Genomic DNA, 8,152 nt, shown 5'->3' with positions numbered 1-8,152 from the left:
AGGAAGGAAGAATCATCTGTAAGCTATCTGTAAGCCCAACAGCAAGAAATAACTAAATATTTTTCTACTTACCCACTCAGATATCTTTCTAAATACATGTACATACTTATTTTCCAAGTAATATGTAATGTTTACACATAGTTAAAAGTTTATTAATATAAAATTTCACATCTTCCTTTCTAATACATGGAATTTTTTTGAGGCAGGGCCTTGTTATGAGGTTCAGGATGACCTGGAAATCATAGCAATCCTGCCCCCCTCAGCCTCCCAGGTGCTAGGACTGCAGGTGTGAGCCATCACACCTGGCCTCTAGTACATGGCATTTTATCATTAACAGATTCTTTTCTGTAAAATATATATAACATAAATTTTACCATTTTAATTATTTTTAAATGTATAGTTCAGTGGTATTAAGTACATTCACATTTTCATATACATCAACACCATGTACCTCTAGAACACTTTTATCTTCCCAGACTAAAATTTTGAAGCCACTGCCGGGTGTAGTGGCGAACACCTGTAATCCCGGCACTAGGGAGGCTGAGGCGAGAGAAGCACCGTGAGTTCGAGGCCAGTCTGGGCTACATAGTGAGTTGAAGGCCAGCCTGAACTACATAGCAAGGCCCTGTCTCAAAAATCCAAATAAATAAGTAAATAAATAAAATTCCGTAGTCATTAAACAGTAGCTCCCCATTCCCTCCTTTCAGCCCCAGGAAACCCCCCTTCCATTTTCTGTGACTATGAGTTTGACAATTCTAGGTACCTCATGTAAGAGGAACCACTCACATGCATCCTTTTGTGACTGGTTTATTTCTCTTAGCATAATCTCATCAAGGTTTCCATATGTAATGGCATGTTTCAGAGCTTTATCAAAGCTGAATAATATGTTTAAGATCAAATAATATTTCACTGGATGTATCTACCACATTCCGTGTATCCCTTCATTCACTGGTAGGCACTCGGGTTGTTTGCATCTTTTGGCTGTTATGAATAATGCTGCTGTGAACACTGGTGTTCACTGCTTCCAGTTCTTTTCGGCACATGCCCAGAGTGGAATTGCTGGTAGTAGATCTGATTCGTAGATCTGTTGATCTGACAGTAGAACTATAAAAAAAAGAGGACATCTAACTTTATTTTTCTTGTTATTGTTATTATTATTATTATTATTTGGAGATAGATACTTGGATTTGGACCAAAGCCTTTGCACTGAGCTACATCACCAGCTGCCCTTTAAGCCAAGATCTTGCTAAGTTGCTAAATTGCCCAAGACGGACTCAAAAGTTCAATCCTCCTGCCTCAGCCTCGCAGAATACTGGAATTATAAGCATGCACCCCCAGATCTGGCTTTTTTTTAACCAGAAAGCCCCCCCATCTCATTTCTGTAGATCTAATAACATGGCACTTGGTTTTCATTAAACTTATTAGGAAACTAACATTTTTTCTTGCATCTCGCATATGGGATTTTAAAAAATCTTCTTGGTGCACATCCATTAGACATTCTTTTAGGAAAAAATCTATTGGTGGTAAACTCAGTTTTCATTTATTTTCAAATGTCTTTTTTTCTTAAAAAAAAAAATTTACTGGGCATAGAATCCCACTTTAGCAAATTATTCTCGCGGCATTGAGCATTCCAGTGTGTTCTGAACATTGTGAATGTTCTGAGTCATTCCTGTGTGCTCTGGTGCCCACTGCGGCTGTTGAGAGGTGCGACCAGTTCAGTTGTTGGACGGCAGACACAGCTCAGTGCCATTCCTCTGTAGATGAACCATGCTGTCTCCAGCCTTGGCCATTCTTTGTCTTCATTGCTCTGCAGTTTCACGAGATGTACCTAAATGTGAAATTGGCATACATTCTTCTTGCTATATTTGAGGATTTTTATCTTTCATCAATTCTTGAAATTTGTCAGCCGCTTTCTCTTTCAATATTACATTTTCTGTACATTATATGCTCTCATGTTTTCTCCTCTTTCCGTGTGGAATTCCAATTTTATGTATGTTAGAGCTCCTTGTCCTTTGTCTCTTAACTTTTCTCTATGCTTGTCTCTCTTTAATACACTATGGAGAGCTTTTTTAGACCCATCCTTCAGTACACCAATTTTCTTGTTAGCTATATCTTTTGATGAACCAAGTATTGAAATTTCGTTTTTCTGGTTATATCCTTTTTAAATTTCCAGATATTCAATTATTTTCCTACATTTATCTGGGCATCTTTATGACCTCTTGTTCCTTCTTTATTTTTTATTCTATCTTTTATTTATTTAAACATTTCACAATAGCTTCTTTAATTTATCTGATCCTTCCAAACTCTTAAGTCCTTAAAAGTTTAAACATGTTATTGTTCCTGCTGATTCTCTCTCATGGTGATTTGAATCCTTGTTTAGTTAGTAAATTTTTGTGAGTTTAAATTTTACCGAATTTAATCCAGTAGGCTGCATTGAGGGTGTTTCCCTCCAAGGAGGATTTGATTTGCTTCTATTGAGGCCACTTTTACAGGGAATATTAATGTAGGACCATTGAAAAATTTTGTTTCTTGTTTACTTGTTCAAAAAGAAAGTAAAAATTCCAGCCACAGATCCATGTGAGAGCAGGTCTCACATGGAAACTGATGTTTTTACTAATTTTAACATCTGGTGCTACCACTACACACATTTCTTGTAGGTTTCCTCTGCAAGATGGTGGACTTTTTCGTTCCAAATGAGAACGTAGCCACTTTAAAGGCCCCAGATTGATGGGAATGACATGGTTTAAATATGGTTTGTCCCTACAAAGCTCCATGTTAAGGAATGATCACCAATGTAATGGTATTGAGAGGCAGTAGCCTTTAAGAGATGTTTTTGTCATTAAGAGAAATGAATGCAGTTTTATGGGTCTAGATTTGTTAATGAGATGGCAGGATGTGATCGAGTAAACAGGTCCTGTGCTCACTTCATCTTTATGTGCCTGCTTGCCCTTCTGCTTTCTGCCATGAGTTGAAACAGCACAAGTCCCTCACCAGAAACCAAGAGGATTCAGTATTGACCTTGGGCTTCCCGGACTCCAGAGTCCTGAGCCAAAATAAACCTCTTTTCTTTATAAATATCACAGTCTCAGCTGTTTTGTTATAGCAAACACAACAGATACATTATAGAAAACAGATTAAGACAAGGGATAGAGGAGTTCCATATTCAGCTCTCCTATCCTCCTAGGCCCCAAGTCTAACCCCATACCCTCTACTCAGGCCCCAAAGCGCAAGGTTTCTAGTTAGTTAACATGCCAGTTTACTTTTTGGTTGGTATTATTTTATCTCACTAGTTTCCTTGGGGAATTAATCTTTATTTTCATAAGAACTTTAATGAACTTAAAAAGTACACTTGTAATGTTTTATACAGCATTCAGGTGTTCTGCTATGGAGGCTTTTGAGAATATCAGGTCTGCCAATCTCGCTGGCAGAGATTTTTAAACAAACCAAAAATACAATATTATTTTATGATCTGCTTTTTTCACTTGATAAACACCTTTCACATTAATAAGTATAGGTCTACTGCATCATTTAAAGGCTACATTGTATTTTATTGTATAATTTATTCATTCTGCTTCCTACTGGATATTAGGGTTTCTTGGGTATGTGTGTGTATGTGTGTGTGTATGTGTGTGAATGCATGTGTGATACTGGGGCTTGAGCCAGGGCCTTTGTACTGAGTCATACCCCCATCTCCATTTAAAAAAATTTTTTTATTTAGAAAAGATCTTGCTAAATTGCCCACACTGGGTTTGAACTTGCAATCCTCCTGCCTCAGCCTCCCAGAGTGCAGGGATTACAGTTATGTGCCACCATGCTAGGGTCAGGGTTCTGACTTTTCACTAGGATAAGCAGCACACTTCAGTGCCTACCATTACAGCTAAACTTCACATGTATTATGAGCTTCCCTATGAAACTGTTTATAAAAGTAATATGCTCCCCAGCTCCCCCAAGGCCCCAAGCTGCTTGGGCCCATTGCCATGGCTCTTTGGTCTAGGGTGGCAGAAGGCATCTCAGCATCAGCATTTTTTAAAGCCCTCCAAGTGGCTGTGCAGGTCATGATTGAAATATACAGTGAAAGTTTAAAAGTTTATCACAGCAGGGACGGAGGTTTAGCTCAGTGGTGCCAGCACCTGCCTGGCAAGCACAAGATCCTGAGTTCAATCCCCAGTTCCAAAAAAATAAAATTAAATAAATAAATAAAAGTTTATCACAGTAAAAGATATTGTCATGAATCCCTCAAAATGCTCCTCCTGGCTTCAAATACACTTATTCAATCATTCTTGCCACTTCCTGAAGCAGTTCTGGAAGTTCTCTCTCATGAGTGTCTTTATACGGTGAAATTTAAAAAAAAAAATATATATATATATATATATATACATATATATATATGGTAAATGATGCTTCTGGGTGCCATCCAATGGAAAAGCAGGCTCATAAAAACATTACGTTTGTGCCAAGCATGGTGGTGCTTGGTGCATGGTGGTGCATGCTTGTAATTCCAGCATTTAGGAGGCTGAGGCAGGAGGATGGTTGTGAGTTTGAGGTTAGCCTGGGCTATAAAGTGAGTTCAAGGCCAGCCTGAACTACATAGTGAGACCCCAAAAAAGAGAGAGAGAGAGAGAGAGAGAAGGAAGGAAGGAGAGAGAGAGAGAGAGAGAGAGAGGAGAGCCTGGTATTTAGCTCAGTGGTTCCACTACCTGCCTTGCAAGTACAAGGTCTCGAGTTCCATCCCCGGTACCAAAAAAAAAAAGAGGAAGAAAGAAAAAATTTAAACATTTGGGGCCAGGGATGTAGCTCAGTGGCACCATGCCTCCCTTGCAAGCGCAAGGTCCTGAATTCAATCCCTGGTACAGGAAAAAAAAATTTAAACATTTGACCAGTATGGACAGTACAGTTCTCCACTTCTCCTCCTCCCCTACTTTCTTTCCTCCTTCTCCCTCTTTGGCCCTTCCCTAACCTCTCAGCCTCCGTTTCTTGTTTCCTGCCCCAGCTGAAGATGCATTGCTGCCACTCACCTGCTCCGGCCCTGCACGCCCCATGCTTGACTTGGCCTTCAGTGGCACCACCCCTTATGGGTATTTCTTAATCAGTGTTTGCAAAGATGATAAACCTATGTTACAGCGCGGAAATACTACAAGATTAGACTGGAACATTTGAGGATCACAAAGGTGCTGTTTGGGGTGCAACACTGAATAAGGAGGCCACCAAAGCAGCTCCAGCAGCTGCAGATTTCACAGCCAAAGTGTGGGATGCCATCTCCAGAGATGAATTGATGACCCTGCCTCACAAATACATTGAAAGACAATGTATTTCACATGAGGTAGTGATTACTGGTTAACTGGAGGACAAGATAAATTGTCACGCATATATAACATAAACAAACCTGAACACCAGAACCTAAGGAAATCAGTGATCATATTTGTAGCATTAAGAAAAAAAAGCTATATGATACAGTGAAGGTAAACAGATTCTGTCAACTGATGATAAAACTGTTTGCCCTTGGGATCATGCTACTGTGACAGAAGTGAAATCTAAATTTTAATATGTCCATTAGGAGTATGGAATATATTTCTGAGGGAGAGATCCTGGTTATTACTGTGACTTATTGTTTTTCAAAGTGCAGTAAGTTTGGACCCAATGAAACCTTTTGAAGCGTCTGCAGTCATCAATTCTGCATCTCTTCATCCTGAGAAAGAATTTCTAGCCGTAGGTGGTGAAGTTTTAAAATTTATAATAAGTATGATCATAATAATGGAGAATTAGAATCCTACAAAGGACACTTTGTTTCCGTTCACTGTGTGAGGCTGAGTCCTGTGGAGACTCGATGCCAGCAGTTCTGAAGGTGAAATGTTGACTGTGGCAAACTGTGGTAAGTAAAACCTCTGGCCTTTGGAAATATGTGGCTCCTGAAGGAGATAGAGGTAAATTGCCAAAGTCAAAGATCAGCTTTTCAGAAACAACAGAAGAGGAACTAGAAGAAGTTGTTTCAGAAAATTCAGATTCCATCTATTCTTCAACTCCTGAAGTCAAAGTCTGAGTATCAAGCTTGTGCCACAGATAGTATAGAATTTATAGACTAAGGGAGCAGGCAGAGAAAAGCATCTGCCTCCCATTGTTACTCTGTGCTTAACAGTACACTCAGCAGCGTGAACAATGTGGAATTTAACTCAGCCCTGGGGCCAGAACACTAACTTGGTGATACCTGTGAGTGAAAACTCAGAGCACCAGAGGAAGGCAGGGGAAGCCTTGTTAATAAGAGAGCCTGTTGTCTTTTTAATGAATACATGCAAGCAACATCCAATTTCTGTCATTATGATTACATTTCTTAGCTTTTTTGTTGTTATTATGGAGAAGGAAAATATATATGCCTATTTTTCTGACATTTCTCTTAAAGCAGAATGCTCACCTTTTTACCAAGATGGCACTGAAGGCAAAGAAGGACGCTCCTGCCCCTCCCAAAGCTGAAGCCAAAGCAAAAGCTTTGAAAGCCAAGAAAGCAGTGCTGAAAGGCATCCACAGCCACAAAAAGAAGAATATCTGCACGTCACCCACCTTCCGCTGTCCCAAGACGCTGCGGCTCCGGCAGCAGCCGAAATACCCTCGGAAAAGCGCCCCCAGGAGAAACAAGCTTGACCACTATGCCATCATCAAGTTCCCCCTGACCACAGAGTCAGCCATGAAGAAGATAGAGGACAACAACACACTCATATTCATTGTGAATGTCAAGGCCAAGAAGCACCAGATCAAACAAGCTGTGAAGAAGCTCTATGACATTGATGTGGCCAAGGTCAATACCCTAATCAGGCCTGATGGAGAGAAGAAGGCATATGTTCGACTGGCTCCTGATTATTATGCTTTGGATGTTGCCAACAAAATTGGGATCATCTAAACTGAGTCCAGCTGGCTAATTCTAAATATACATTATTTTCACCATTAAAAAAAAAAACCAGAATGCTCACCCTCTTTTTATCTGCTTTAGTTGTAAAGAAGAGGAAATATATGCTAAAGTAAATGGTTTGATTTCTCTTTCATCTTAAACTGCTTCTGTACATTGGTTCTAAATATTCATTGGGCATTTACCATGCAGGGCCTTTTTAGGAAACTACAGTCCAAGGATTCCTAAGTAGTTCCCAAATAGCAAACTCTATGATGTGGATCCTTGTGGATCCTGCAGTTTGCAGTTACTCTAGAAAGCACAGTTTGCTGCTGGTCACCTCTCCCACCAGCAGAGCTCTTGGACCACTGGACAGAGTAAAAGTATGAAACAAAGGGAACACCTTTCAGAGAGAGTTAACACACCCCACAGGGCCAGTCTTCCCTAGAAGAACTAAGTCTCTGGGTCTGGCTCTATCTACTTCCTCCAGCCATTGTCAGGCCTTGGGGAGATAAATATGGATGCCTTTCATCTACCCTAAATCCTTAAGGCTCCCCGTGCCCCTGAGCTCCCAAAGGCTGTCACCCAGAGCATGTGCTTGTCAGGAACATGAATTAATCAGGGTATTTTCATGGAAAAGCTGTCCAATGGAGGAGATGGCAGGACACCTGAGATGTGTCCGGCTTTCCCATACACCTAGCCTGATCACACTACCCTGGAAGAGGGTCTTCAGTCTTCCAGCTCCAAGAGCTCCTGTTTATAGAGTGCATAAATCCCTGCTAATGCCAGGCACTTGCCTCAGCAAGAGCAGCAGTCAGGCCCTGGTCAGGAAAAGAGACAGGGACCCTTTACTCCATTGATGGATGTTTCTCCCTCCCAGCCATCTGCACCACCAGTAGAATGGTACAGGCCTGAAGTCTGTGTGAAAATGGAATAACTTGATGATTCAGGGTCAGGCTCTATGTCATTTCCATATGTACTTGAGTAAGGTACTTAAGCTGTCAGTGCCTCAGTGTCCTCATTTATGAAAATATAATAAACCTACACCCTTAGGGTTGATGTAAAATTAAATAAGCTGGGCATATGATAAGCTTTACAGGAATGTTAGCTGTGATCTCAGGAGAGCTGTGGGAAAGCTGACTCCTAGGACCATTAAATCCTAACCATAGGACCATAAAATCTCCCCACCTCAATTCTGGCAGGTGTTGGAGCTGGTCATCAGGTGGAGAAGGAAGAGAGAGTGGACTGTAGGAGAGGCTTGATTATGGATTCCTGGAA

General features: G+C 40.7%; 2 pseudogenes; both read left to right on the top strand.

Moving 5' to 3' along the window:
- Positions 1 to 4,881: 4,881 nt before the first annotated feature.
- LOC101703216 (serine-threonine kinase receptor-associated protein pseudogene) lies at positions 4,882 to 6,046 on the top strand (annotated as a pseudogene).
- A 372-nt stretch (positions 6,047 to 6,418) lies between these two features.
- Positions 6,419 to 6,927, top strand: LOC101703562 (large ribosomal subunit protein uL23 pseudogene; annotated as a pseudogene).
- Positions 6,928 to 8,152: the final 1,225 nt, after the last annotated feature.

This window comes from Heterocephalus glaber, unplaced genomic scaffold (assembly GCF_053883595.1).
Source record: "Heterocephalus glaber isolate CG9 unplaced genomic scaffold, H.glaber_assembly_v1.0 deba00001662, whole genome shotgun sequence".
In the NCBI taxonomy this organism is placed as follows: Eukaryota; Metazoa; Chordata; class Mammalia; order Rodentia; family Bathyergidae; genus Heterocephalus; species Heterocephalus glaber.
The sequence above is the reverse complement of the archived record's forward strand: the minus strand, read 5'-3'. Positions and strand labels throughout refer to the sequence as shown.